The following is an 8663-nucleotide window of genomic DNA, read 5'->3' as shown; positions in this document are numbered from 1 at the left end:
CAATTTAAAATAGAACATCAATAAAACAAAACTGAAATAGTTTGAAATAGATTTGGTAAATACAACATAACAAAATCCAACCATATCCCAGAAATCTGGAGTCACAAAAATATGAACATACTAGAGTGCTACAGATAAAGTCATGAATGAAATTCAACTGTTCGAAATAATAAAAATAGCAAATGTAGGATAGAATGGGACTTTAGGGACTCCGAACGCTAGTAGCTCTACCTCAAGTCTCCTAGTGATATTTGGTCCGGGCTAGATCTCATCTACACGTCACTGGGACCAACACTGGTATCTAAACAAGAAGTACAGAAATGTAGCATGAGTACAACCAACCTCATGTACTATGTAAGTGCCGAACCTAACCTTGACAAAGTAGTGATGAGACTATGGAAAGTCACTCACAAATAACCTGTACGAAATAATAATAACAGAAAACAGGAACAGAAATAAAGCATTAAACTCATATAAATGGACCCAAAGGTCAACTACCACAGAGCCCTAGAATAACAAAGTCTCAAGTCTCATATCACAATATGAAGGATAACTCTACAATCTCAAACAATTACAACATATCAAAGTTGTTATGGCGCGCAACCCGATCCCACCATATCATCATCTTTTTATATCATAATTCGTCTTTATTCCTTCATATCATTTCAATACCATTCAATATTGTTGCGGCATGCAATCTCATCCCCAACAATTTAAAATCAATAACATAAATAACTCAACAATAATATTTACTCTATATCAACACACAGAAGGTGAAATGTACGGAACAATAGAGAACCATATAATAAATGGAGAATATCGACCATCTCGAAATCTCAAACTTTACCAATTCATCAGTACAGAACGGCTAAATGACTCACATAAATGAGATAACATAATATAGTGTATTGAGTAATATAAGGACGATAAAAGCAGGTATAACATGTGACAATAAGAATGTACAATTAAGGCAAGTAGAAACAGGTAGCAAATAAGCAAAAATCATGTGAAAAATGAATAAATTAAAGGAAGTAATAAATAAATAAAAATTAACAAGTATAGCATAGATGTCAAGTAAGAACATGTGTCAATTAAAGTATATAACAAGAAATAACATGGAATAAATGAAGATATGGAAATAAATATCCCAATCTCGCATGCTAAATCCCATGACAGCGCATATACACTTGTCATCTCGCTTATACGATGTTTTCCCACATAATTCACATAACAAATAGTTCAATAATTTTTTATTCACTCAAGTCAAGGTTAGACACAACACCTACCTCACTCTCCAACCAAGTCAATCAACTAACCACGGCCTTGCCTTTTGAACAAGCCTCCAAACCAACCAAATCTGACCAATTATCGATCACAACAATTCAAAATAAGTTTTAGAAACTACTCACGAGTGAAAAAGATCCAATCTTTAATGAATTTGAAAAAAGTCAACATAAGCCAACCCTAGGCCCGCTTGGTCAAAACCCGAGATTCATACCAAAACCCGGTTACCCATTCACCCTCGAGCCCGATTATGTGATTTGTTACGAAATCCAACCTCAATCTGAGGTCTAAATCTTAATTTTATAAAATATCTAATTTCTACCATGAAAATCCTAGATTTGATGTTGAAAACACATGAAAAGTATTGGGTAATTAAAAGAAAATGGATTAAAGTTTCTTACAAATGAATTTGGGAAGAAACAACTCTTGAAAAATCGCCTCTGGAGTGTTTAGGGTTGAAAAATAGTATAAAATGAGCTAAGTCCCGATTATTTCCTCTTTTACCCAGCTGCGGATGTTGCAATTGCAAATTCTTGTTTGCAAATGCGAATTGTGCCCCCAGCCTGCGTTAGTCATAATTGCGATAAAACCACCGCAAATGTGATACCCAACCAACCGCAAATGCGATCAAAGGTTCGCATTTGCGAACCTGCCTAAGCCCAGTACTCAGTTGCAAAATGCAACAATGCCATCGCAAAAGCGAAAGTCTGGGATGTCTGTAACGTCGAACATTTCTTCCCAAATGCGAAGACTACACTGCCGAGTCCCCCATCACAGTTGCGATCTCAACTTCTCAAAAGGGGAGTTTGAATTTGCGAACAGTTCATCGCAAATGCGAGGCCTGTAGCCCATCACAAGAACTGAAGCACACCAGCAATCTTCAACCAACCCAAACTCATCTGAAACGTATTTGGAACTCACCCGAACCCCTCGGGTTCCAAACCAAACACGCGCACAAGTCTAAAAATATTATATGAACTTGCTCGCGCGATCAAAATACTAAAATAACATTAAAAACTACAATTTGAATATCAAAACAAATGAAATTCAAAGGAAAACTCACGAACCTCTAGAATGGCAACCAAGCATCTGAATCCTATAAAACCAACTCCGAATTGCATCAAATTTTGTAGACAAGTTTCAAATAGTAATATAGACCTATTCTAAGTCCCAAAATCAAAATCCAAACCCGGTAACCATAAAGTTAGCCTACAGTCAAACCTAGAAAATTTGCAAACATTCAAATTGCTAACTTTTGGCAAAATAAGTCAAATCATCATAGGGACCTCCGAATTTAATTTCGGGCATACGCCAAAGTCCAAAATTACTATATGAACCTACTGGATTTGTCAAAATACCGATCTGAGATCGTTTACCAAGAATGTTGACCGTCCCTCATTTTTAGTGAAAAATTTTATTTTTATCAAAATTTCATATAAAAACTTTTTGAAAAGCGACACGGACCACAAACGCAAATCAAAAAATATCAAATGAAACTAATAGAGGTCTCGGAATATGGAAATAAGTACTAGTATTCAAAACGACCTATCGGGTCGTCAAAGTTGAGAAGGGATGATAAGTTAGATCTAGTATTAGGAGAAATATTGTTTGAAAATAAAATAATGACATGGAAAAGTTAATGTGTTGGTTTGATTGGTTTCTGATGAAATTGAAAATATTGATAATGATGGTTCCGTCACGAATCTTTACTTTAGCGAATAAAATTAGGTCATCCACAAAAAGGAGATGAGAAATTGATAGCCCAGACATGCTTAACTTAAGAAGCTCCCAGATTATATATCAGTGGCATGGTTAATGCTCCTAATGAGAGCTTGCATACAAATTGTAAAGAGGTAGGGAGATAACGGTTTCCTTGATGAATACCTCTTAAGAGTTTGAAGAAGTTTATCGATTTCCTATTGACTATAATAGCCGTTAAATTAGTGGAGATATAGTTAATGATAAGGGTAGTTTAATTATGGGAAAAGTGTAGATCTTGGAGATATTGACAAATGAAGGACCATTCTAATTTATAGAAAGCCTTTTCAAGATTGATTTTAAGCATCATTTACCCATATTTCCTGAGGCTTTATTGAAAGAATGAATGGCTTCCTCGACTATAACAGCATTATCTATTGCCCTTCTTCTAGGAATGAAGCTGCATTGGTTTGGACTAATGATTGGGTAAAAGCAGAAGAATACAATTAATTATAACTATTGTAATAGCTTTATAAATTGTATTACACAAACTACTGGGCCGTAATTGAATGATATTTTGTGGGTAATAAACTTTCGGGATGAGTGTAACATAGGTTTTATTTAACTTTGGTCGGATAGTAAAGTGTTGAAAGATTCAAACAGATGTCGGCTACTGCGAACTTAGTGTCTTCCCAAACAGATTCAATTGTATTTTCTAGATTTTAGTTTCCAGATATTCTCATTGTTTTATAAAATGTTAATATATTTGTGATTAAGGGTTCTTCTAGGTTTAAATGGTACTTGCTCTTTTTGTCAGGCTCCATAGATTGGAGGCCTTTCAGCTGAGCCAGAAGCTTCATCTTCTCCATAAGAATATTATTAATGATCTCCTTGTTTATTTTTGCACGTGTTTAACAACTGATCCAATAGCCAATGGTGATTAGCGATACTTTTAAAATAAATATGATGAAGCCTCATTATTTCAAAGAGAAACATATGTTCTGGTTTGCTCATTGGCTTGACTAGATTAAGAAATATAGGATAATGGTCGGAGTGCGTGCACGATAAATGTGTAACAGAATAACCGGATAAATAAATGGGTTTATCTCATGTGTATATGACCAATAATTTGGCCTGTGTAACAAATTTGTGGACCAAGTTTTCATGACATTTGCCATGATATCTTATCCACTATTAGGCCAAGAATTTCTTGCTATAAATAGAGGAGTTTCTCCTCGTTTGAAGACACACCAAAACAAAGATAAGCAATAGAAGTTAGAGAGAGTAATCCACATATTATAGTCTGTGAGATAAATAGTGAGTGACAGTAATATTGTAGTGAGGTATTTTAAATAAAGAGTATTATTTCTTTCAAAATTGTAGTAGTCTCTTGACACTACTAAGTTGTAATATTATAGTGGTAATATTGCTCCGCTCGGGTATTGTATTTACCTCGTTAAAAAAATTGGTATCGTTGTTACTCTCTTGTGTTATTATTATTTTCCGTGGATATTATTTCTGGGCGGGATTATTATTTTTTCCAACAACGTGGTATCAGAGCCATAGAAAATAACGGTATGATGTCTTTTCAGTACCCCCGTCTCACAAAAGATAATTATGAAAAATGGTGTTTACGTATGAAAGTCATTCTTGGCTCTCAGGATGTATGAAAAATCGTAGATAGAGGGTATGTAAAACCCGATAATGAGAAAGTTCTACCTCAAAATAAAAAAGATGTCTTGGCAAAGACAAGGAAGAAGGATCAACAAACCCTCACGCTCATCCACCAATGTTTGGATGACACCATGTTTGAGAAGGTGGCAAATGCTACCACCTCAAAGGAAGCTTGGGAGATTTTACAAAATTATCTTCAAGGAGTTGACAAGGTGAGGAAGGTAAAACTTCAAACTCTAAGGGCTGACTTTAAAGTTTTAAAAATGAAATAATCCGAATGCATTTGAGATTATTGTTCAAAAGTGAAGGTTGTTGTAAATCAATTAAGAAGATACAGGGAGGACATAGAAGATGTCCGTGTGGTAGAAAAGATCCTTCGCACTTTAACAACTAAATTTGATTTTATGGTGTGTGCTATTGAGGAGTCTAAAGATTTAGACTCTATGTTGGTAGAGCAATTGGAGGGTTCTTTACAGGCCACGAAGAAAAGATCAAAAGAAGACAAAAAGTGTCACTGGAGCAACTTCTTAAAACTCAGGTATCCTTTAAGGATTATGGAGGTGAAAGAGCTATCGAGGAAACGGACGAGAGCGAGGCCGTGGTGGTCATGGAAGAGGAAGAATTAATGGTAACAACTTCGATAATGAAGTTAAAATCCACCAAATATTCAAAGGTCATGGCCGTGGACAAAGAGGAGGAAGAGGACGTGGCTACTACCAAGAAAATAATGGACAAAGGTATGACAAATAAAACATTGAGTGCTATAATTGTCATAAATTTGGCTATTACTCTTGGGAATGTCGTAGCAATGTTGAAGAAAAAGCTAACCTTGTTGACGACAAGAAAGAAGAACATGAGTCAACGTTGTTGATGGCACTCAAGGAAGAAGACAGGGATAATTGCAGCTCGTGGTATTTGGACAATGGAGCAAGCAATCATATGTGTGGATGTAAAGAGAAGTTTGTGGAGATCAATAAAACAGTGAGAGGTAATGTGTCCTTTGGAGATACCTCAAAGATTCAAATCGAAGGGATATATACGATTCTGATCTCGTGTAAAGATGGTAGTCACAAGCTAATTCAAGATGTTTATTATGTGCTAAAATTAAAAAGTAATATTTTGAGTTTGGGCCAACTTATTAAAAAGGAATATGACATCCACATAAAAATATGCATCTTTGGCTTAGAGATTCAGGTGGAATTCTAATTGCTAAAGTACATATGGCAAAGAATAGATTATTTTCTCTGAATCTTAAAACAATTGATGCAAAGTATTTGAAGGCCAATGTGCAAGATGAATCATGGTGTTGGCACATACGATTTGGGTACATGAATTTTGAAGCACTTAAATCAATGGGAGAAAAAACATGATGCATAGGATACCATCAATCAACGATCCCAATCAATTGTTTGAAAACATGCAAGGAGGAGTTTTCCAAAGGAGGCCATGTCAAGATCAAATAAACCGCTTCAACTTGTTCATACTGATATGTATGGACCAATCAATCAACCTTTCTTTGGTAAAAGTAAATAATTTCTACTTTTCATTGATGTCTTTAGTAGAAATACTTGGGTTTATTTCTTGAACCAAAAATCTGAAGCTTTTGTTGCTTTTAAAAATTTCAAAGTACTTGTGGAGAAAGAAAGTGGCTATAAAATAAAAGCTTTAAGGTCCGATAGAGGAGGAGAATTCACTTCAAAAGAATTTAATGACTTCTGTCAGTCTCATTGAATTCGTCGTCCTCTAACGGTACCTTATTCACCCCCAACAAAATGGAGTTGCAGAGAGAAAGAATCGAACGATTCTTAATTATGGCTAGATGTATGTTAAAAGCTAAAAGTATGCCCAAGGAATTTTTGGTAGAAGCTGTATCTTGTGTAGTTTATTTGAACAATATGTCTCCAACAAGGAATGTTAGAGATCAAACTCCTCAAGAAGCATGGAGTGGAAGAAAGCCAAGTGTCAAGCACTTGAGAATCTTTGGGAGCATAGCCTATGCTCATGTGCCACATCAAGAGAGAGCGAAGCTTGACGATCGAAGTGTAAAGCATGTGTTTGTTGTCTATGATACGAGTTCAAAAGGCTACAATCTATACAACGCAAGTAGAGGCAAGATGGTGGTGAGTCGTGATGTTGAATTTGATGAAGAATTGGCATGAAATTGGGAAGCTCAGGAAGAAACTTCATATGATTTTCTTCCATACTTTGGCGATGAAGAAGAACCAGAGACCGTGGAACTTGTGCATGATACAACTCCACCTTCTTCTCCAACTAATGTTTAATCTCCTTCTTCTCAACAAAATTCAAATGAGTAACCGCAAAGGACAAGGAGCATTCAAGAGCTCTATGATGGTGTCACGACCTAATTCTCCCTCCGTAAGATGTCGTGACGGCACCTAGTTTCTACGACTAGGTAAGCCTAACAATGATGCGGAAATAACAAAAATGGAAACAAAACTCAACAACTAACTGTAACAGATAACTAAATAGTTGATAACGATGCTGCTTGTCATTTACAACAACCAACACTCTAATAATACAAAGTATTCCCAAAACCCGGAATATCATAAGTCACAACTACAGGAGGAAAACTAGTATCTATATATAGCAGAGTCTAATAAAAGTAGTAAGGAAGGTAAATGGCATAGAAGGGAAATGGAGGGGGACTCCGAGGTCTGCGGACGCGGCAGATATACCTTGAAGTCTCCGTACATCAGCAAGCACTCTCAGCTAGTACCGGGGCTGATAAGGGGAACCTGGATCTGCACACAAAAATATGTGCAGAAGAGTAGCATGAGTACACTATAACGGTACCCAGTAAGTGCCAAGCCTAACCTCGGTAGAGTAGTGACGAGATTAGGTCAGGCCCACTGGTATATAATAAATAAAGCAGGAAAATAAAATACTATAATAAGAGACTGGAAATTAACAAAAAGAAAACACATCGATATAACAATGCATCACACAGGGATAAACAGCGGGGGATCTCCCGAGATACCATCTCATAGTCCCAAAATAAATATGCAGGGAGAACTCCCAAGGTACCGCCTCGTAGTCTCAAAAGTAAATATACAGGGAGAAATCCCGAGGAACTGCCTCGTAGTCTCAAAAGTAAATGTGCAGGGAGAACTCCGGAAGAACCGCCTCGTAGTCTCAAAAGTAAATGTGTAGGGAAAACTCCCGAGGAACCGCCTCGTAGTTTAAAAAGTAAATACACAGCTCAACCGATAAATACCATAGTTAACAGCAAGAATTCTACAGTTAAGACTGATAAAGAATAACGAAAAATAGGAAATCAACTAGGCATGCTTCACAGAGTTCAAATAAGCAGTTAAAGCACATATACATGCGATATTAGGCTAATCAGGATAACTACGCATGTTGGAATAGCTCAATTAAGAATGAAAATAGACTAGTACTCATTTAAACGGTATAACTCAAATTAAAGGAAAAACATGTTACTACTCAGTAAAATAAATCTGGTTTTCAACAAATAGCCTGTGTACGTACTAGTCACCTTACATACACGACGCTCACATATCACGACAGTACCAAATCCTAAGGGAATTTCCCCCATACAAGGTTAGGCAAGCCTCCCCGGGCCCACGTCTCGGAATCGAGTAAAAGTCACAAAATATGAACACTCATTCACTCACGATTTCACTCATACCAAAATTACACAAATCCAATACAAAAATCTCGATCAAAATCCCAAAATTCGGCCTAAGAACCTTTCTCAACCTTTCCCCAAATTTTCAACCCCAAATCCGAAATTAAATGGAGAAAACAACTATAGATTAATGGGATACAACCAAAAACGAGTTAGGAATCATTACCGCAAAGTTTCCTCTGAAAATCTCTAGAACAATTGCCAATTTCCGAGCTCTCAAGTCAAAAAATGAAGAATGAAATCAAAGCATCGCACTTAGACCTTTTTCTGCCAGTCAAACCGCTTCTGCGGGCCTTCAACTGCATCTGCGGTTCCGCACCTGCGAAAATAACATCGC

Source organism: Nicotiana tomentosiformis, chromosome 8 (genome assembly GCF_000390325.3).
Source record: "Nicotiana tomentosiformis chromosome 8, ASM39032v3, whole genome shotgun sequence".
In the NCBI taxonomy this organism is placed as follows: domain Eukaryota; kingdom Viridiplantae; phylum Streptophyta; class Magnoliopsida; order Solanales; family Solanaceae; genus Nicotiana; species Nicotiana tomentosiformis.
Note: the sequence above shows the minus strand (reverse complement) of the source record.